General features: G+C 40.5%; 1 long non-coding RNA gene across 1 annotated transcript in view; it reads right to left on the bottom strand.

The window, feature by feature from the left end:
* Positions 1–23,939, bottom strand: part of LOC142071216 (uncharacterized) — a 61,663-nt gene that overhangs the window by 14,399 nt on the left and 23,325 nt on the right. Inside the window, exons 2-3 of the long non-coding RNA XR_012667268.1 lie at positions 21,568–21,614; positions 13,685–13,761 (exon numbers count right to left, since the gene is read on the bottom strand). This is a non-coding gene — a long non-coding RNA (uncharacterized LOC142071216). The remainder of the gene's footprint in view (positions 1–13,684; positions 13,762–21,567; positions 21,615–23,939) is intronic.

The raw sequence follows: 23,939 nt of genomic DNA on the forward strand, positions 1-23,939 counted from the left end.
AGTGTTAGACTTAGGGAGCTCAATCTATTGATCTTAATAAACAGAAGGTTAACGGGTGATATGATCACAGGTTAAAGGTACCTAAATGGGGAACAAATATTTGATAATGGATTTTCAATCCAGCAGAGAAAGCCATAACATGATCCAATGGCTGGAAGTTGAAGCTAGACAAATTCAGACTGGCAATAAATCATACATTTTTAACAGTGAGGGTAATTAACCAGTGGAACAATTAACTAAGGGTCATGTTGGTAATTGGTAATTTTAAAGTCAAGATTGGATGTTTTTCTAAATTATATGCTTTAGGAATTATTTTGGGGAAGTTCTGTGGCCTGTGTTACACAAGAGGTCAGACTAGACAATCACAGTGGTCCCTTTTGGCCTCTGAATCTATTAATTACGGCACAGATGCCATAGATGTAACTAATTGGCTATTAACACCTTTCTATTCTATGATAGGGTTTCACTATGTCACATGACCTCTTTGTAATTTGTCACAACATGATTGGGTTACTAACACTTTGGAGGACGGGATTAGAATTCAAAGTCATCTTGACAAATTGGGGAATTGGTCTGAAATCAACAAGATGAAAATTAAAAAAAGATAACTGCAAAGTATTACACTTGGGAAGAAAAAAATCAAATGCACAACTACAAAATGGGGAATAACTGGCTAGGCAGTAGTACCGCTGAAAAGGATCTGGGGGTTATAATGGCTCACTCACTGAATATGAGTCAACAGTATGATGCAGTTTTAAAAAGGCTAATATCAAAAAGGCTGAGATAATAGCAATCTGGTCACCATTTAGGAGTGTTAATCCCCCACAATTTACATAGAGTGCTCGAGATTAACTTTGTCTGGATGTGTGTGCTTGTGGGAAGTTCACCTTCTGTAAGAATTTTTTTAATTAGACATACATACTTTCATTTGAATTATGTGACATCTAAAAGTGTATTTTGCAGCTCAAGAAAAAATTTGAAAAAATGACTGCGACTGGGGATGAAATTGCTATAGTGGGGATAGGATGCAATTTTCCCGGAGGTAAGTTTTGGATAAATACAAATTACAATACTGACAGAGTATCAAAGAGTGCTGTCATTCAATCATTTGTTTTACTATGTGTTAAGAGATCTATAGGAAGTTTGCGCTACTGTGCAATATGTAGTAATGTAATAGGGAAGGGACTGCATCATTAGCTCTTTCATTTATGGGTTCAAACTACAAAATAAGGATCTGGGATTAGATTTGGAACACTTCATATGTTTTAAAATTCAGAGAAGACATTTAGGAGTTAATACAGTAAGAGTCACTGCTCCAGGAAGTAGTGTGACTGATTGTGTCACTGCTTATGACAAATAAAGGGCTTGATCCAAAGCCCACTGAAGTTATTAGGAATCCTCTGATTGACTGTATTTGGCTTTGATTTGGCCCAAAGCATTAAGCTCTGTGACTACACATTCCTCTCTGTGCTTCTGGCTTGGCGGGACCCAATTTTTGCTAATTGCTTCTTCACATAGGACCACATGAGGCAGTTTTTCATTGCTTTGAGATTTAGAGCAAAGCTGACCCAAAATATTATTTAAGATCAGCTTGTAAAAATCATGAGGTATTTAACATGACTGTCAACAGTTCACATAAGAGAGCCAAGGTGGGTGAGGTAATATCTTTTATTGGACCAACTTTTGTTGGTGAGAGATTCAAGTTTTCGAGTTCGAAGCTGTTCTTCGGGTGTGTCACAGCTAAATACAAGGAGAAACCAATTGTTTAGGATAAGTAGACATATTTCAAGGGACCATTCAAGGTGCAGTGAGCAGTTAAACACCTCTCTAGTCATAGGGCTTGTATTTAGCTATGGCACTCTGATTATGTCTACACTGCAATGTAACATACCCTGGGTTTGTTAACCTAGAGTCTGAGCCTTTACACTCATTTGTAACCCCAGGTTAGGAATTATTGAACCCTTGGTCCCAATCTGGGGCTCCAGCATCTATACTGCATTATGCAGGCTTGAGTCCAACCACTCATATCCCAGATTTCCTAGCAACCTCCCAAAATGTGGCCATTCTAGCTTTTGTTCATAGTGCAGTGAGGGAAAACTTGACTGTCCACCAAACTTGACTGTCCAAAGGACAAGACAGTCAGCTTGTGGGACTGTGAAATACTTTTGGTGGACTCACAGAGCACAAGTCCAGTCGAGCTATGTCTATACTGCAAAGCAATAGGACTTGAACCTTAGGTCCCAGCTTCACGCAGGCTCAGACCGCCCACTCCCAGGGAATCCCGGGACCCTGGGTCAGCAAAATTTACATGTAGATGGAAGGGGGAGTTAGGCTTGAGCCTAAGTTCAAACCTGGGCTTACATTGCAGTGTACACATACCTTCTGAGTTCATGTCCCAGACCTGAAGAAGTGCTCTGTGAAAGCTTGTCTCTCACCAACAGAAGTTGGTCCAATAAAATACATTGTCTCACCCACTTTGTCTTTTAATATCCTGGGATGAACTCAGCTGCAACAACACTGCATACAACAGTTCACATGGACTAATAGGTGGGTTCATTTCTAGGCTACAGGCCATATTGAGACCTGGGGTAAGCGTGTGTTGGTGATCTCTTGGTGTTCAAGGATGATTTTCTTCCAATAAAATGATAGCCAGTTATTACTGGTGCATCTACAGGTGACTAATGAGACCTATCCAGGATCCACAGACCTTGCCATAGTTGGGGCAGACATTTCCCAATGGAAGGGGTGGATCTGGATTGTTAAATTGGGCTGCAGAACATTCCTTCCTCCTTCCTGTTTCTCTGTTTCCAGTTGTCTCTGTTGGATCTCAAAATACTGGCATCCTTGCCACAAAGTCCTTTGGCATTTTGGTGAATCAAGGGCTTGGGTTTCCCATGAGTTTATGTCAATATTGCACTTCTTCATGTTGGCTTTGAGGGTGTCGTCTAAGTGCTTTTTTTTGCCTGCTCCTTGATCATTGACCCTGGCTCAGTTGTGAGAACATAATCTGCTTTGGGAGTCGACTTTCTAGCATTCAGAGAACATGACCAGCAAATTCAACCCCATTAAGTTCCGTTCTTTACCCTAGGTCTACATTTTGCCCCAAGTCGCTAAATGAAAAGAATGTGGTGGTGTCGTTCTGTTGCTGTTATAGGAACAGAAATACTCTTGAAAACCTGAGATCTGTGTGGACTATTAGACAAGGTCATGCAGCAATCAAGAAGTATGTGTCAGCCTTCGGATAACGTGGCTGTTTTAGTACATATTATCAGGGCTTGACATTATTCTCTCTCATATACAAACTCTTCTGGTAACTTGAGATGTGGCAGAACTTTATGGACTACACCAGATTTACAAGCATGCATATATTTTAAAAACAGGATTTTCTTTTTAAAACACCAGTTATCTTTTTGGTGGTATTATTATTATTATATTATTATTATTTATTATTACGCATAGATCCTTCCTCGAGTAGCTCTGGGTTGTATTTCCCATATGGCACATGCAACCTCGTCATTCTCCCTTCAAAGGGCAAGCATTGGTGCATACCGTTATGGGACCCTGAATTATAACCACAGACACAACAATTAGATACTGGATAAACAAACATACATAACCCATGCCAAAGAATCAGGCTTAAAAATCTGGTTTTGGGAAACAAAAAGCACTGGGCCAAATTTTACCATGATTGAGGTTGCACATTGGTGTAAATCGGGGAAAAAATGTGTCCATTTTATTATAGAGTTATGCAAATAAAAAGCATGTTAAAAATGACAACTCCAGGTAGATAGCTTTTCCTTCTCCTCCACCACCATCAGATTTTTTTCCAGTATCTTGTCTTTCACATTCACATATCATCCTGTTGCCTGATCCATCTGCCACTGGAGTCCCATTGACTTCAGTGGGAGCTGAATAGGGCCTTTGATGAGTAGGAAGCTTTCTTTCCAACCTCTCCAAGATACAACTCCAATACATTAATGCTTTCCCCCAAAATTGAACAAACGTTCTGAAAATTAATATTTATTATTTTATTATTTGTATTGTGGTAGCACCTAGAGGTCCAAGCCCTATTGGAGCCCCTTTGCACTATCACCATACATGCATATAGTGACTTGAGGGTCCCTTCCCCAAAGAGTTTACAATCTAAGGACTTGTCTACAGAGGAAGTTACTGTGCAGCTGCACTCCAGAAGTTTTACTGCATTCTAGCAGTGTCCACATCAGACATTACCACATGGCAAACTGGTGTGCTGTCGATTCATATTCTGGCTTGCATTGCAGTAACTTGCCATATAGACAAGCCCTAAGTAAATAGTTTGTATCTCTATTTCCTCTTTTGATTTTATATACATATTAGGGCTGTCAAGCGATTAAAAATTAATCACAATTAATCGCACAATTAAATAAATTAATCATGATTAATTGCATGATTAATCACGCTGTTAAACAATAATAGAATACCATTTATTTAAATTTTCTTGATGTTTTCTAAATTTTCAAATATATTAATTTCAATTGTAGCACAGAATACAAAGTCTACAGTGCTCACTTTATATTTATTTTTATTACAAATATTTGCACTGTAAAAAACAAAAGAAATAGTATTTTTCAATTCCCCCATTACAAGTACTATAGTGCAATCATTTTATCATGAAAATGCAACTTACAAATGTAGAATTATGTACAAAAATAACTGCATTTAAAACCAAAACAATGTAAAACTTTAGAGCCTACAAATGCACTCAGTCCTACTTCTTGTTCAGCCTATTGCTCAGACAAACAAGTATATTCACATTTATGGGAGATAATGCTGCCTGCTTCTTGTTTACAATGGCACCAAAAAGTCAGAACAGGCATTTGCATGGCACTGTTGTAGCCGGCATCGCAAGATATTTGCGTTCAAAATGCGCTAAAGATTCATATGTCCCTTCATGCTTCAACCACCATTCCAGAAGACATGTGTACATGCTGATAACAGGTTCTGCTCGATTACAATCCAAAGCAGTACAGACCAACACATGTTCATGTTCATCATCTGAGTCAGATGCCACCAGCAGATGGTTGATTTTCTTTTTTGGTGGTTCGGGTTCTGTAGTTTCTGCATCAGAGTGTTGGTCTTTTTAGATTTCTGAATGCATGCACCACACCTTGTCCCTCTCAGATTCTGGAAGGCACTTCAGATTCTTAAACCTTGGTTCAAGTGCTGTATCTTTAGAAATTTCACATTGGTAACTTCTTTGTGTTTTGTCAACTCTGCAGTGAAAGTGTTCTTAAAACAAACAACATATGTTGGGTCATCATCCAAGACTGCTATAACAAGAAATATATGGCAAAATGTGGGTAAAACAGAGCAGGAGACGTACAATTCTCCCCCAAGGGGTTTAGTCACAAATTTAATTAATGCATTTTTTTAACGAGCATCATCAGCATGGAAACATGTCCTCTGGAAGCATGAAGGGGCATACAAATGTTTAGCATATCTGGCACATAAATACTTTGCAATGCTGTCTTTAAATGCCATGCGAACACCTGTTCTCACTTTCAGGTTACATTGTAAATATGAAGTGGGCAGCATTTATCTCCCATAAATGTAAACAAACTTGTTTCTCTTAGCGATTGGCTGAACAAGAAGTAAGACTGAGTGGACTTGTAGGCTTTAAAGTTTTACATTGTTTTGTTTTTGAGTGCAGTTTTGTAATAAAAAAATCTACATTTGTAAGTTGCACTTTCATGATAAAGAGATTGCACTACAATACTTGTATGAGGTGAATTGAAAAATACTATTTCTTTTATCATTTTTACAGTGCAAACATTTGTAATAAAAATAATATAAAGTGAGCACTGTACACTTTGTATTCTGTGCTACAATTGAAATTAATATATTTGAAAATGTAGAAAAAATCCAAAAATATTTAATAAATTTCAGTTGGTATTCTATTGTTTAAGAGTGTGATTAAAGCTGCGATTAATCGCGATTAATTTTTTTGAGTTAATCGCATGAGTTAACTGCGATTAATCGACAGCCCTCAAATATATATATATATATAAACACACACATACACCCCCACACCAATTCCTGTTTCCTTATATAATTACATCCAAACAAACTATGTAAAAGACAATTAAAGTTGCAATGTCAAGCACCCAGCTGTCAGGAAATAAGGTTGCCTGTGCAGCCTTAATTTGGTCCCTTTGTGTGTATGCATTACAATATGGTCTTTAATTACATGATCACATACTATTTTCCCCAGAGCACCCTGCCTCATTCAGTGCACAAGACGAACAAACTCACTGAATGGGTAGCTTTCTAATATTTTTATTGTCCTTGTCATTCAATGTATGACCTTCTGCATTACTTACTGCACACCATCCAAACCTGCCTTGAATGTAGAATTATTATTTTCATCCTGGGCTTTTCTGTGATGCTCTCATAGTATCTTAGTTCTTTACAAACATTAATGAGTCATGGGAGGACATATTATTATCCCCATTATATTCATGGAGAAATGAGGCACAGAAATTAAAGCCAGAAATGTCAAAAGTCTCAGCTAATATTGGGACACAAAATTACCCAATTTGAGACACACTGATTTTTCAGAGTACTTAGCATTTGATAATACTTTCTATGTTCAGAGCACAGCTCCCATTGACTTCAGCTGCAGATGAGAATGCTCAGCCCTTCTGCAAATTGGATCCTAGTTACCTCAAGTTGGGTTCCCAGAAAATGAGTAAAACACAGTGTCCACATGTGAAAATGTTGGTTATTGTGATTTACCCAGCATCTCATAGGAACTCTGTGGCAGAGGCAGGGATAGAATCCAGTTCTCCAGGGTGGCATTTAACTGAGACCATCCTTCCTTTTCTTTTAATCTCCCGCTTTATTCATCAAGCAACTTCCAACTTCTGCAACAAATGAGAGAGGGGGTCATTCACAGCCTCATTCACTTCACTACACAACCTTGATTCATTCACAGAGCTCAATATGTCAAAGGGTGGCTGGCCCTTTAAATATACCAAGTCCAGCTTCCATGTGCTGGAACGGGTGTTCCCAGTTTCTTGAGTCCCCTGGCAGGCAGTGGGAACCTGCTAGGGAAAAATAGCCTCTAGAGAGAAAGCTATGGGAGGCAGTGCTCAGTTAAAAGAGCAAGAAAGAATCCTGTAAGAGGCCTTGAAGCTGGAGGGACTGAGAGAGGCAAAGGGGAAAATCCCTTGGGAACTGTTGTAACAGACCCCGGTTGTCGGCGGGCAGGATCAAACCAGGGACTTCTGGAGCTTAGTGCATGAGCCTCTATCGCATGAGCTAAAAGCCAACTACCTCTTAGCTAAGGCTGTAGAGTGGACTCATTTTATCTCTCTGTCTAAGTGGTCCTGGTGCCACTAGATGGACAGAACACCACACCCAGAAGGTGTGTGGGTTACACTGTCACTTGGGATAGGCTGAGGAACTGGCTTTTGTGTTTTGCCTATGTTTGGAAGGTAAAACTGTGCCTGGAAAGAGACTCTGCATGTGGCAGTGTGTCCTTCCTGGGCTGGGGACAAGCTACTATGTTACAATGTCTTGTGCACTGAATGAGGCAGGGGTACTATGGAAAAAATAGTATATGACCATGTAATTAAAGACCATATGGTAATACATACACACAAGGGAGATACATTAAGGTTGCATAGGGAACCTTAATTCTGGCATTTCCTAATATTTTGAGTGCTTGACTTTACAACCTTAATGTTCTTTTAATGAAGATAGGAATTTACATTTTAAAAAACACAAGTTTTTTTTAAAAAACACTTCCAAATTAAAAAAACAAACATTTCATCAGGTGGAACCATCCTGACTCCCACGTGGATTATCATCAGGGCAGGGATCTTAAGTTCCACAGCACAGTCCTCCATCAGTTGAGTTAATGAAGTACCTGAGAGCACTAATCTTCTAGGTGGACCTGCCACTACAGGAGAATGAGACATACACACTTTGCCAGTGGGTTTCACAGCTATTTGCTAGACAGCAAAGTAATGTTGGGACTCAGGAGTAATAGGTTCAAATTCAGCTTCCGTACGGGAGCATTCTCTAGTGATTATGGACCTTTCTCCACCACCCTCCCCCAGCCAGTCTCTCCCTGTCCTGTCCTACTCCTATACCCCTAGTTTGTCATCTGTCTCCTCCCCTTTTGTTATCCCCCTGGCTCCTGCATGTCACCCGTCTGCTCAACTCCTGCTGTTTTGTCCCTCCTACTTCTATCCTCCCTCATTTTCTGTCCCCTCCACTCACAGCTCCAGCTGCTAAACCCCTTGCTTCCCTGCCCTGCATCTCTTCTTCTCCCCACCCACTTCCCTTCCCTTATCCCTCTGCACGCAAGTCAGGCTCTTTTTGTTTCTCTTTCTCCTTGCTGACTGGGCACCAGAAGTGGGAGAATTGGGCACACAGGAAAGACAGTCTCCTTAGAGGTCTGCAGCAGCCATAAGCAGCAATTGCAGGAAAAGTCCTGCTCATCCTTGCATCTTGGGGAAGGAGCATGCTCAGTCACCAACGCTAACAAACCCTTACTGAGCATGTGCAAACTGAGATTTTTCAAAAGCTTATAACTTGGCCAAGTTTGGGCAAATTTTCTCAGGGATCGGAAAAAGCACATCCCTGAATCCAGAGAAACCCCGGCGCTGAGTTTCAAGTCCTTTCTCCAAAGCATTGAGGTCAGGTGTGAGAGCTTCTCATGGAAACGGCTGTAAGAGTTATTATTATTATTATTATGTATTTATTATTTGTATTACCATAGCACCTAGGAGCCCTAGTCCTGGACCACGACCCCATTGTGGAAGGTGCTACACAAACACAGCACAAAAAGGCAGTCCCTGTCCCAAGGAGGTTACAAACTAAGTATAAGACAACAGATGAATACAGACTGACAGACATACAGATGGGAAATAGAAGGAAACAGACAGACAATATTGGTCAGGATGTTTGACTGTGGGCTCAGCACACCAGTAGCCTGATGGACAAAACAGCACGGGCAAAGTTATAAGTAACTGATAATGGTCTTCTAGTGGGACCATCGTGTATAAACAAGATGGCAGATGTGACTATCTCTGATGCCCTTAATGGTTTGGAAAAACATCCCTACGTCTCTCAAAATGGAGAAAAAATGAGGATTTTGTGTGTGTTGTTTTGTTTTTTTGTAAAACACGCAGAATTTGAGGAGACACAGAAGCACCATTCATCTGCAAATCTTTAATTTCCTTATAACTTGGGAATTTTCATTTGCTTATCATCAGTAACTTTATTTTTAAAGACAATGTAACATTTTACTTTTATACTGTAGATCTATGAGGATTTCAATTTCAGTATGTGCTGTTAAAAAACCCATTTAATCTGTTTTAAAAAAAATATTCATGCAACAGGTGAAGGAATCGACAATTTCTGGCAAGTATTGGTGGAGGGCAGAAACTGTACCAGAGAAATAACCCCAGAAAGATTCAATATCAGAGAATGGTATGATCCAGATGATAACAAACCAGGAAAAATATGCACGACACGAGCTGCTCTTATTGATGGGTAAGCCTGTTTCTGTGTTCCAAAACCACTAGCCAAATTTTCTTAAATTATATGTTAAAGCTTAATCCTGTTCCCACTGAAGTAAATAGCTTTGGCTTCAATGGAGCCATCACAATTTACACCATTTGAGAATCTGCCCCTTTTCTCATAAGCAGAGCTGGTCGAAACACAGAATTTCCATTCCACATGAAATTTCAACATTTCAAAATATCTGAAATTTCAAATTTTTTTGTTTCAGAAAAATCAAACTGTTTTCATTTGCTATTTTTTCTAAACAAAACAAGGCAGTTGGCTGCCCCTGAGTCCGTGGGGCACCCTGGGAATACTCTGCCAGTATCAGTATCAGACTGTCTCTGTGAAACATTTTTGATTTTGACAAATCAACAAATTCCGATTAGAAAAGTATCATTGGCATTTTTTCCAACCAGCTCTACTGTAAAACCTAACAATGCTATATCTATCTATCTATCTATCTATATATATATCTAGTAGTGTATGCTGTATATATATCATATCATTTCCTGGTTTGTATGTCTTAGATTTAACACATTTGACAACAGGCTGTTCAGAATTAATGATCTGGAAGCTGAGCGCATGGATCCTCAACAAAAGTTACTCCTGGAATGCACGTACAGAGCACTGGAGGATGCAGGAGTCACAATGGAAAATATCAGTGGCACCAAAACGGGGGTTTTTGTTGGTAAGCTCGCAGTCTAATGACAAACTATTTCATACATTTAACATCTTGGAAAACAGTACACATTTCCATATACTATATAAAGTTATCTAACTTTATCTAATGATAGAAAATCTAAGGCTAACATACTAGGAACAATGCTTCATACTGTATGTTATAAACAGCTCACATTATCTAATTAGGTCATGGTATTGTTCATTGCTACATAAATGATACTCTAAGGCAGTGGTCTCCAAACTTTTTGGATCGCACACCCCCAGGCCAGCTCTAGGGAAGCAAAAAAAAGAGCTGCCGCTGGCATGCCGCTGAAGACGGAGCGGGGAGAGCCGAGCTGCCGCCGGCGTGCTGCCGAAGATGGAGTGGGGAGAGCCGAGCTGCTGCCGGCGTGCCACCAAAGAATCAAAGGTCCAGGAGCGCTGCCGCCACCGTGGTAGTGGCGCTTCTTCTGTGGCACTCCTCCTGCCGCGCACCCCCAGAAATGGTCTTACGCACCCCCTGGGGTGTGCGCACCCCACTTTGGAGGCCACTGCTCTAAGGCAGTGGTTTTCAAACTTCGGGTTGTGAGCCAGTACTGGGTTACGGAATGTAAGGCACTGGGTCGCGGCAGCTCTGGTCAGCACCACCGACCAGGCCATTAAAAGTCCCATCAGCGGTGCTGCCTGGTAAGGCAGGCTAGTCCCTACCTGTTCTAACACTGCGCTGCACCCAGGAAGTGCCCAGCAGCAGGTCCGGCTCCTAGGCGGGGGGGCCACAGGACTCCAAGCACTGCCCCCACCCCGAGCATTGGCTCCGCACTCCCATTGGTCAGTTCCCGGCCAATGGGAGCTAGGAGAGCAGTGCCTGCGGGCGAGAACCGTGTGGAGCTGCTTGCGCACCTCTGCTTAGGAGTCAGACCTGCTGCTGGTCGCTGTAAGGTAGGGAAGGTAGCCACCTGAGGTAAGGTGGGAAGCCTGCCTTAGCACCCCTGCTGCGCTGCTGACCAGGAGCCGCTTGAGGTAAGCCCATGCCCCAATCCCCTGCCTCAGCCCTGGGCCCCTCCCACACCCCAAACCCCTCATCCCCAGCTCCATTGGGTTGCGGGCATCAACAATTTTCTTCAACTGGGTCACCAGAAAAAAAGTTTGAAAACCACTGCTCTAAGGTTAAGTCTACACTAGAGAGCTTACAGCAGTGCAGTTGTACTGATGTATCTGCACAGCTTAAGATCTCTAGTGTAGCCGCTTTAAGCCGATGAGAAAGAGCGCTCCTGTCGACATAATTAATCCACCCCCACGAGCGGTGGTTGCTATGTTGGTGGGAGAGCTTTGTGCCCACACCAGCACTTATATTGTTGTAACTTATGTCGCTCAGAGGCTGGAATATTCAGACCCCTGAGCGACATAAGTTTTGCTGACATAAGTGGTAGTGTAGACATAGCCTAAGTCTAAATCACAAACAGCACTGCCTGGCTAAGGAGTGGGGTGGACACTGTGCTCTCTGGACGGAAGTAGCACTGTGGATGCTTCCCTTGCATTCCTGATGACTCTGGGAGCCTTTGTACCTCCAGCTCCTGATGCTCCAGCTGGACCGGTCCAGCTCCTCCCTCCTCCCACTGCAGGGCTGCATGCCCACGGACTCAGTAACACGGCCCCTTTCCCCTCCCCTGCCTGCTCACAGGGAATCATAGAATATTAGGGTTGGAAGAGACCTCAGGAGGTTGTCTAGTCCAACCCCTTGCTGAAAGCAGGATTAACACCAATTAAATTATCCCAGCTAGGGCTTTGTCAAGCCAAGCCTTAAAAATCTTCAAGGACGGAGATTCCAGCACCTCCCTAGGCAACCCATTTCAGTCCAGGGAGACTATTGGGAGTGCAGCTCCTGCTCTTGCCTCACCAAACCCAATGTCTCATAAGCAAGCTAAGCCCTGCATGGCCACATGGGATGGTTCTTATACGGCCTTACTGCCCTGCCCAGCTGCATAGGGCTGTGTCAATATCGAGCACTAAGGCCTGGGCTACACAAGAAAGTTGCGCTGGTTTCACTAAAGGTGTGATTTTAAACCCAGCCAGTTAACCAGAGCAAAAGGCTCCGTGGACTCTCTTATTTCCATTTAAACCAGGCTCATTTTGGTTTAGTTTAAGTATTTAGGAATCCGTTTAAGTTAAAACAAAATAGGGGTTTGTCCCAGTGTCACTGAATCAGTTTAGAATCACACCTTTAGTTAGACTAGGGCAACTTTCTCTTGCAGACACGCCCTTCATGTCATTTAACATCTTCAGACAGATTTCAAGTCTCAAATATATAGATCAGGAGTGAAATCCAATACAGCCAGGATTTCACCTTAGGTGCTGACATAAAACAGCATAGGATTAAATTAGGAGAGCAAAGAACACCACTAGGTTTAGATCTGATCACCTGTTTTAATCTCTCTTACTAACATGAAACAAGTCTGCTGTTTTTACAGGTCTTATGAATCGAGACTATGAGATCATCGCAAGCAGAGCAGTAACTGAAATAAATCATTACGATGGGACTGGGGCAGCAATGAGCATAGCTGCTAACAGGATTTCATACACTTTTAATCTGACTGGACCATCACTTGCCATTGATACTGCATGCTCATCATTTCTTTTTGCTTTGCATTACGCCTCACAAGCAGTTAAACAAGGTATTGGGACTAAAAGTAAATAAGCAAATAAATTAGGATTGCTACAGCAATTAAACTGCTAAGGTATATATGTGCAGTACTAGAATTTGACTAATATCACAGCTAGTAAGGACTAAAAGCATTTGCATTTCACCATTACCAAAATGAACAAAATGAAACCTTTGCACTCGCAGTTCCTGTGATAGGCAACAGCAATTGCCAATCACTCTCACTGATTATCAGCAACCATGAAAGATTTCAGTATGACGTTCTGCGGTGCAATCCAGACCAGTGAGGGGTTGTGTCACCTCCTGTCCTGTAATCTGGGATACCTCACAATGCTTTGCTGCTGCAGCTCCCAACCTGGGCCGCTCACAAACAGCAAAATAGCATGCAAGTCACACCGTGTGTGTCTGTATATAGCTACAGCTTGCCAGCACTCTCTAGTCACACTCTGGCTTCCACCAACTTTGTTTACCACATGCAGGAGAACTCCACCACACTCCCAGTCCTGGATTTCCCTCAAAAAAATGTTTGCTTTGCACTGCCCAGACCTCTCTTGATAGTCCAGATATATTAGGTCTGTTGCCCCTCTAAGGGGATCAATATACAGCAATTTGCCACCTTAAAAGGAGTTACTCAAACCATTCACAATACTGGATTTGTTTTGATTAAATAATAAAATAAGTATATTTAATTACAAAGAGAGAGATTTTAAATGAGTACAAGTATAAGGCATTAAAGTTAGAAGTAGTTACAAAAGAAATTGAGATAAAACACTTAACAAACTAGACTTGATTCAAGGTGAAGTCCCTTACCACATAATTCCAGTGATATTGCTGACCAAATTCTCAGACCATGGTCTGCCCCAAAGTTCAAAGTCTGTTTCTTTTATCTTTGTAAGTGAAAGAGAGAGAGCGATGGTTAGGGAGGGATAACTTGAGATGTTTTTGCTTTGGGATGTTTATAGTTCAGTCACCCTTTGAAATGCATTTTCCTGAGGTTTACCCTTCCAGACAAAGTTCATTCTCGATGTGAGGAAGGAAACAAGGAGTCTCATTGTGAAAGATATTTCATGCTATTGTTTGATAAAATGAAGATTTCCTTCTCTGCCTAGGGTGACCAAACAGCAATTGTGAAAAATCGTGATGGGGGTGGGGGGTAACAGGAGCCTATATAAGAAAAAGACCCAAAAATCGGGACTGTCCCTATAAAAGCGGGACATCTGGTCACCCTATCTCTGCCTCTTACTACTTACCTGTAAAGTGAGGTAAACACACATTCCTGTGTTTAAGATAGACCTACCTAATCTGGGCTATGTGTGCTTGAACATGTGTCACCACCAATATTTCTGGGGAATTCATAACTTTACGTGTAATGTTGCTACCTAAATTTCACCATGATATTATTGACCCATGAGTTATTAGTTTTCAAATGATACCTCATATTTTGCACAAAGATTATTACAATAGTGTGTAGGGTGTGAATATAGGGGCGCATTTGGTCACAAAGAGCTTTCCATTTTTAGGAGCTTGCGAAATTGTTAGTGTCTGCCATTCCGCCCTATCACACTATCATGATACATGGAGGATTGGGTGGTTTTTTTACTTTTATTTTTTTAGACAAAGAGCATTTACTACCTCAGTGACTTCTAATAATATTCTGCTGTCTACTCAGGCCCATTCCAAACGCTGAGAATTTTACCATCTGTTGGGTTTCAGGGCCTGAAAGTCTGAATTTGTCTATGAACTTTCAGTGGGTCAGTTCTGTTTTTATAGTCTCTCTGCAAATTCTTTGATTTTATCAGCAATGGGCAATGCTGTCAATTCAAGTATATTACTACAGTGTATTAATGTAAATCTGTAGAGATGCACAGAAGATGGAAAACAGACATTTATTTTACTACAGGAGATTGTGAAGCGGCTCTGTGTGGAGGAGTGAACTGCATTATAGATCCCCGCACCTTCGTATCTCTGAGTAAAGCAAAAATGATCTCTCCCGAGGGGATGAGTAAGCCCTTTACTAAAAAGGCAAATGGTTACGGAAGGGGAGAAGGCTGTGGTGTTCTTTTACTGAAGCCACTAAAAAAGGTAGGTTTATTTTCATAGAGCTTCCAAAAATGAGATTTCCAGGTAACCAGGACTGTGTAATTCCCATTCTAATATGTCCTCCTATAGGAGGACATATTCACAGCTTTAGATGCAACTCTTCGACTGTGAAGTTAATATCCAGGGGTAAAATATTTAGGCACTTATCCTAGTGTAAGAGAGAAGAGTACACTGAACAATAAAAGAAAATGTTCTGTCTGCTCTTGCTTTTGTGGTCTTCCTTACATTGTAAAAATCCCAAATGATCCCATACATTTTTTTCCTTATGTGGAAACAGGCACTAGAAGACCACAACAGAATATGGGGAGTTATAAACATCAGTGCAGTAAATCAGAATGGCAGATCCGTGACTCCAATCACAAGACCATCTCAGACAGCACAGGAAAAGTTACTACGCAGCATTTATCTGACTCATGTTGACCCATCAGTTGTGCAGTATGTTGAAGCACATGGCACAGGAACTCCTGCTGGAGATCCTACAGAAGCAGAGAGCCTAGGTAGCATCATTGGTAAAAACAGATCTCCTGAAATGCCTGTTCTAAAGATTGGTTCTGTAAAAGGGAATGTTGGCCATGCTGAATCAGCCGCCGGGGCAGCTGGGTTAATTAAAGTTCTTTTAATGATGCACCATGAAACGATTGTTCCATCTTTGCACTACAGAGAGGATATTAGTAGCATAAATACAGAGAAATTAAATCTATCAATTCCAACGACTGTAGAGAAATGGGAAGAGTCGAGAGAATTTGGAAGAGTAGCTGGTGTCAACTGTTTTGGATTTGGGGGAACCAATGCCCATGTTGTTGTCAGACAGTTCAAGCAAACACAGGTTCTTCCCTCTTTTAAACGACCGATTGAATTATTTGTACTCTCTGCGGCTTCAAGCAAATCCCTCAACTTGACAATGGAAGACTCAGCTGAGCAGTTAAACAAAAGCACCTCAGTAACTCTCCCAAATCTGGCCTATACATCTGCCTGTAGAAGAAGCCATGTAAATTACAAGTACAGACAAGCATTTGTTACAAACTCTCTTCGACATTTACAGCAACAACTTGCATTAGCAACTAAAACAGAAATAACTCCATCAAAGACGACTCCACAACTAGTTTTTGTGTTCTGTGCTAATGGAGTAAATTTCAAAGGGATCTGCAAGACATTATTGAGTTCAGAGGCAGTATTCAGAGACAAATGTAAAGAAATAGAAATGTTATTTCAGCAGTATGTACCCATCAGCCTCCTGGAATTAACAGAAAGTGAATGTGAGGATTTCTCAAGGCCAGAAATTGCCCAGCCGTTGCTTTTTACTCTCCAGGTTGCCTTAACTTCTCTTCTGAAACACTGGGGAATTAAGCCAGTGGCTGCTGTTGGCCATTCAGTTGGAGAAGTTGCTGCTGCCCATTGTGGAGGGTTTCTGTCCCTTGAAGATGCCGTCAAAGTAATTTATCACAGGAGTAGGTTACAGGCGAAGGTTACCGGAGGCAGAATGTTGGTAGTTGGTAACATCCCTGTTCAAGAAGTATCAGAAGCCCTCAGCCCGTATTCTGGGAAGGTGTGCATTGCAGCTTTTAACAGCCCTTCTTCCTGTACCTTGTCTGGAGACGCAGACGCTGTGAGTGCCCTTCAGAAAAAACTAGCTCAACTGTTCAGCAAGAGAGACATATTTCTTCATGTTTTACATGTCCCAACTGCGTACCACAGCCACATGATGGATCCAATAGTAAAGGAGATGATGGAGCATTTACAGCATTTGGAAAAACAGAAGCCGGAAATTGAAGTGATTTCAACACTGACTGGGAAGGTTGCTTCCGCAGATGATTTCACTACAGGCAAGTTCTGGGCCCGACATGCTCGAGATCCTGTTGCTTTCACACAGGCCATAGTGACTTCAGCTAGAGAAAAGGACAATGTTGTGTTTGTTGAAATAGGCCCTGAAAGAGCATTACAGAGGTATATAATGGAAACGCTAGGCAAACAAACTAGAGTTTTGTCCTCCTTGCAAACTGATAAAGAATATCAGACGCTTCTTACTCTTGCAGGGAATCTCTTTGAACTGGGATATAATCCTGACTGGCATCACTTTTGTGAAGGGTATCAAAGTATTCCAGCAGCGTTTCCCAGGTATCAGTTTGATCGTAAGAAGCTAATGGCCTATTTGGACATCCATCAACAAGCAAATCGAAGAGCTGTAAACTCAAATCATCCTTTGATTTACAGTTTGAACAACGACAACACTGAATTCAACTGCCCAGTGTCCCAGGCATCAGCACCCTATTTATATGAGCACAAGAACAATGGCGTTGCTTTAGTTCCAGGTGCATTTTTTGTAGAGCTCGCTTTGGCGTCTGTGATGAGTAGCTCGAGGCCAAAAGTGCCTTTAAGTACTTGTCAGATTAATATCAATTTTTTGGCACCATGTGTTTTAAACCAGAAGTCCCATGTTTTAAAGATAGAATTGGCATCACAAAAATCATTGACAGATTTCAAAATACAGTCATCCTCAGCTGCAGTTTATGCATCAGGACAAATTGCAAAGAAGTCTGAAGCTGCGGTGGAAGAAAACAGCATCTCCTTTCAAGACATCTTTCAGAGGTGTAAATCAGTAGTTACAGCAGATGAGGTTTATGAAACACTGTCTCAGGTTGGATTTCAATATGGTTCCATGTTCAGACAGTTAAGGGATGTATTTTACTGTGAAGAGCTAAAAGAAGCTATAACCAGCATAAAGGTGAACAGAGAGACCAGAGAAGAGATGTCTGACTATTGTATCCATCCAGTGCTGTTAGACTGTTTTCTACAGATGACAGCTGTCATGACGACAATAACTTTCCAAACCAGAGCAGGCTTTCCTTCTGGCATAGGCAGCCTTGTAGTTTTCAGACCTTTGGAGGAGGAAATGATGATATATTTGAAAACAAGCAAATCGACTAGGAACTACTTAGAGGTCTGTGGATGCTTTACAGATAAATGTGGCTCTGTTTTGGCAGAACTGAAACATGTTGGGATCACTTTTATGAAGCCAACATCCCCAAGAGACAACGACTTGCTCTTTGAAAATAAGTGGAAAGAAATTTTCCCCCCTCAGACCATAGGAAGTTTAGGGGAAGCACCCAGAGTCATTGTGTTTGCTGACAAACTTGGAATAGCTCAGCAACTCAAAAAATACTTACACAATGAGTCGAGATATGTTATGTATGAAGATTGGGAGACGTTGCTGGAAGCGAAGAGTTCAGAAATGACTGCACAACATCAAATGAAAAGGGAGCTTGAAGACTACCAGGAAGTTTTGTTCATGTGGGGAATTCAGAAGTTAAATGACGAGTTCCCAAGCAAAGTGGTGGCACATTTAGCTAAATGTTGTGAGGCTTATCGCCAAATTATTGTGGCACTAAGAGAGAAAAAATCCAGTTGTTCAGTTAGAATAATCACGTACAGAACAACAGATAGAAATGTAGATCATCTTAACCCTGGATTTGCTTTGTGTGGCATGACGAGAACCTGCGTAATAGAAGTTTCAGGAATCACATTTCAGGTGATTGACATCAGCTCTTCGAGTACACTGGACATCTCAGCCTTAGCAGATGTTATTGTAAAATATAAAGGACAGGATTATCCAGAAATCTGGATCAATCAAGGAAGAATTTACACTTCAGAAATCAGACGCACACCATTTAAAGATGTGGATTACAGTCAACCTTCAAAGTCTCCTCAGAACTCAGAGACGTTCACTTTATACACTACAGATCCTTACCAAGTGAAAGATTTATCTGCGGAAATAGCCAATAATACTATTACTCAGCTTGAAAATCACAGTGTTGAAGTTCAAATGGATAAAATATGCATCCATTCAGAAGACTATTTTCCTGTTAGCGTTTCAAGCTGTAACTTTGGGAATACGTTGTATTGGAATTCATATACAATAGACAAACACAAGCTTTTAGCTCTGGACTTCAGTGGCACAATAACTGCAATAGGCAGTGAAGTGAAAAAAGTTAAGGTGGGAGATCAAGTTGTTTCATGTTATCCTGTTGTTGCATCATCAAGAGTCAAGGTTCCAGGGACAGTTTGTTTCAACATCAAAAAGTTTCCATGCTTTAGAAATGTTCCTTGTGTGTCATACTTTATGGTAGCATGGGAAATTGTGAATCAAACATTACCAAAGGTGAAACACAGTGGGACTTTAGGTATTATTTCTACTGAACCAGAATCAGTTTTGTGCAAAGTGCTTACTCTGACAGCACAGGAAACGGGCTGGAGAACAGTACTTGCAACACCTACATCTGATCAGTGGCAACGTGTAAATCAGTGCAATGCCCTTGTTTATCTGCCTCCAATAGATGGAATGTCTAAGGACTTTCTAGTCCATCTTTCCCACCTCCGAGACCTTGTGATAGTACATGGTAATCAACAGTCTGAATGTTTTCGATACCTACTTGGAAGTGATCAAGAAAATATCCGTGTTCATGTACTGAAACTTATCAGTATCTTTCAGAAAGCATCTCTAAAACAATGCCTAAGGGCTGTCCATGGATGGATCAAATCAATGCAAATGAAACAATTTCAAAACCTATCATATTCTGTTTTTCAGCAGACTGAGAACTTGGAAAGCACAAACACTGCAGCGACCTCCTATTTCACTTGCAGATGTATCCCACTTGCTGTGCTAAAAGGGGATGGGAAGACCAACAGGATTTCAGACATACCAGTATATGAAGCACAGAAGAAAATGTTTAAGCAGAATGCAGTTTACATAGTGGCAGGGGGACTCACTGGGCTTGGATTTGAAACTGTGAAATTTATAGCCCAGAACGGAGGGGGCTGTATTGCGATACTTTCAAGGAGCAATCCAAGCAGTGAGAAGCAAGAAGAAATCAAGGCTTTGCAAAATCAGTATGAAGGGAGCAGAATAGTCAGTCTTCAGTGTAATGTTATTTCTCACTTACAGGTTGAGGAAGCTATCAGTTCAATTGACATAATCTTTCCAAAGAGTCCAATCAAAGGTGTATTCCACAGTGCTGTGGTTTTGCATGATGGACGTCTTGAAGCTCTGAACCTGTCTCACTTTGAGAAAGTGTTAAGTCCCAAAGTTGCAGGGGCAATAAATCTCCACCGGGCTACCATAGGGCAGGAACTTGACTATTTTGTGTGTTACTCCTCTGTTACTTCATTTATTGGAAATTCGTCACAAGCAAACTATGCTGCTGCTAATTCTTTCCTGGATGTTTTCTGCCACTACAGGAGGAATTGTGGACTTTCAGGACAATCCATTAATTGGGGTGCCTTGAATCTTGGATTATTGCTAAATCAAAATCACATTCAAAATATTTTGGAATTCAAAGGCATAGATATTCTGCAGATACATGAAATTTATGAATATCTTAAAAAAAGCTTAATTCTGAATAATCCTCAGCAAGCTGTAGTAAAATTAAATTTTGGAACTCTAAGCAATCATGTTCTTTCTCGAATAGCATCACTCAAAAGTCGCTTCTATACACTAATTTCAGAAGAACTGGGCAGTAAGCTTGACCTATCTGAACAAAGTACATCTCAGAATATATCTCCCATCAATTCTGAAGATTATATCACCTCTCTGGTGAGTTATCTCAGTAATACAAACTTGAGTGATCTTACAATGAACAAATCACTTGCATCACTGGGCATGGACTCTATGTTAGCCATGACACTACAGAATCGTATCTTTCATGAGAGAAGGGTGGAAATCCCCCTTGTGAAACTACTTGATCCTTACACAACTATGTCGAGTTTAGTACTACTTTTAGAGGAAAGTTCTAAAGAAAGTGGGATACTTGAGAAAACAACTCATGTAGCAGAAAATATCTATTATGGAAACTGATGATAGAAACCCATTCATGTAGCAATTTGGTAATTCTGAAGCTACTTGGACCCTAGTGATATTTTGAAAAGAATCATCATAGATTTGAGGTCGAGTAAAGCTTTCAGTAATAATAAGTTAGCTCTTTTGGCCATTAAATCATCTTAGTTTTGATACTACATTAGCTTTGTTACTCTGTGTTTTATCGGATGTATCATACCTTGTGTATGTAGCACATATTTTTTGTAACTGTGTATTATCAAAAATAAAAGTAAATTAATGTATATATTTATTTTGCAGATTTGTATATGAGATAAAATATAAGGTAAATTGTATATTTTACAACCATTTTTGGTATTAATCAAGAATAGATTGATTTGACCACATCTTAATTTATGAACATAATAAAATAAAAGACAATACTTTAGCAATTATTTTATTGGTATTTTTATTACTTGTTTATCACATATCTTATTTATGAATAGATATGTCTTTTTGTTCAAGTAAAGAAATGCCTTGCATGACTCTAATGTGTATTGTAAATGAAGAAGTTGTCTCAAAGGCTACACATTTTTATTTTTCCTAATGTTTTATTTATAGTTTTCACATGTCCATGAAGAATGTCTAAATGAATCAGCATAAAAGCAGGCAATATAACAAGTTGATCTCCCTTCTCTATATCCAAATATTATCCGTTCTACTAAAGAGCAAACAAATAAGAACAGTAGAAAAGAAAAATCTAGTAAATGTTTCCTTATTTCTTTACCTTATTTTAATTCTTTTCTTCTCTTTCCCCATTTTTTCTCCTTCAACCTTTAAAAAAACACAACCTTATTTCACTCAGGTAAAAAATATAATACATCCAGCAAATCCAGGAGGAGGTAGAAAGCATGATGGAAATGGGGATAATCACTAAGTCACAAAGACCCTGGGTCTCTCCTATTGTAATGGTACCTAAAAACGACAAAACGATGAGATTTTGTGTGGACTACTGAAAACTAAATGCCATCACCCAGCCTGATAGGCATGCTGGATTTGAGTGGGTGGTACTGGCAAATTCCCCTAGATACTGATGCCCAGGAAAAAATCTGCTTTTATAGTGGAATTTGGACTATACGAATTTAAAGTTATGACTTTTGGATTAGTAAATTCTGGGGCTACTTTTCAGCAGCTTATCAATGAGGTGCTGCAGGCATTACAAACATTTGCCAGAGCCGAAATAGCTGACTTGGCTATTTTCAGTAGATCCTGGCAAGACCGCTTAAATTATATGGGAATTGTGTTACAAAGGCTGAGAGAAGCCAACCTCACCATCAAGGTCTCCAAATGCAAAATGAGGGCTGCAGAGATATCCTACCTAAGCCACAGGGTGGGCAGTGGGTTGATTCGCCCCGACCCTTTGAAGTAGAACCCATTTGGAGCTGGCCTGCCCCTCAAACCAAGGAGCAGATCCAATCCTTTATTGGTCTGGCCAACTATTACTGAAGGTTTGTAAAAAGGTCTAGTGGCATTGTGGCCCCCATAACAGACCTTACAAAAACGGGGAAACCAGACCAGGTGGTATGGACAGAGGAGTGTGAACAAGGCTTCCAGAACGTAACAGAAGCTGTGTCTAAAGAGCCAGTTTTGGTCAGCCCTGATTTCAGCAAAACATTTGTGCTGTGTACTGATGCTTCTAACATTGGGTTGGGTGCAGTACTCATGCAAGATGGCATCCTATTGCCTACTTAAGCAAACAAAGCACACCCCCGCATTGAACAAAAATATGCTGTAATCAAGAAAGAATGCCCTGCCATTGTCTGGGCTGTTAAGGAACTTAAACCTTATTTATTTAATAAAAAATGTCCTGTTTTAAGAGATCATGCACCTTTGAAATGGCTGCACAGAGCCAAGGGAACCAATTCTAGATTACTTTGTTGGAGTCTAGCCTTACAGGAATTTGACATGAAAATAATTCATATTACAGGAATGGAGAATGTAGTGGCTGATGCCTTATCAAGAATGGGGGAACCCTGAGGTGTATTTAGGAACATCAGTGACAGCCCCTCATACATCTGTTTTGTATTGGGGAAGTGATGCTGGCAGACCAGGTCATGCATTCAGGTCAGTTCACTTGTGTATTAGTACAGATCAAAGCGATTGTTAAATGTATAAGTGTATTGGGTGTTTAAACTTCAGACAACTAATCGGTCGTTATGTGCATTGTTTTCTCTTATCTGTATCCTGTTATGATGCAACAGCAAACATTTACATTGTAAATACCCCTTTAACTAAATAGCTCATCAGGCATCAAAGAAGGCTTGTGGAATGCTAATGAAGGACTGTGACACTGGGCCAGAAAGGGTTACACCACTAGCAGGCTAACTGACCCAGATTCAACCTTTACAGACATATTAGTAGATAATGATTGTGTTTTGTGTGTGTTTACATATCTATTGTTAGAAGTTGATAATGCAACCAAATGGTTCCTGTCTGTCACTGCATTCTGTTAATTCAGAGATCAAAAGGAGATGTTAACATTTTGATGAATTGTAAATGTAGTAATAGCATTGTCTTTATTTCTCTCTGAAGTTTGTAGTAAACTGTAAATGGCAGGAGATGGGTAGTTGCCTTATGCTAATCAACGCAGCTAATCACCAGTTGTGCTTAGGAAATAGGAGGTTTTTCTTCAAAGCCACAAAGCTCTACCAAAGGATTACCAAAGAGGCTGCCAAGAGGCTGCCAGAGAACTATAAAAAGAAGTCTAGGACCTTGACCTATATCTCAGATCTGCTTAAGCTGCCTCAGGGGAAGTTTGAGACGAAAGACTGAGGTCTCCAGCTCCAGTCTGGATCACCCTGATATTGGACATTGGACTATAACCTATGGAACTAATTCTGAAAGAACTTTTTGCAACTCTGAAGCTCATCATTTCTATTATGAAACTGACTTAAGAACTTTATTCATATCTGTAGGTATGATGATCTTTTAACTTATACACTCTCTTTTCTTTTTAAATACATTTTAGTTTAGTTAATAAGAAATGGCAGTAAGTATGTATTTGGGTCAGATCTGAAATATTCATTGACCTAGTTGGTAATGTGTCCAATCCTTTGGGATTGGTAGAACTTTTTATATTTTCAGTAATCCTCATCATAT

Source organism: Caretta caretta, chromosome 2, assembly GCF_965140235.1.
Source record: "Caretta caretta isolate rCarCar2 chromosome 2, rCarCar1.hap1, whole genome shotgun sequence".
Lineage (NCBI taxonomy): Eukaryota > Metazoa > Chordata > Testudines > Cheloniidae > Caretta > Caretta caretta.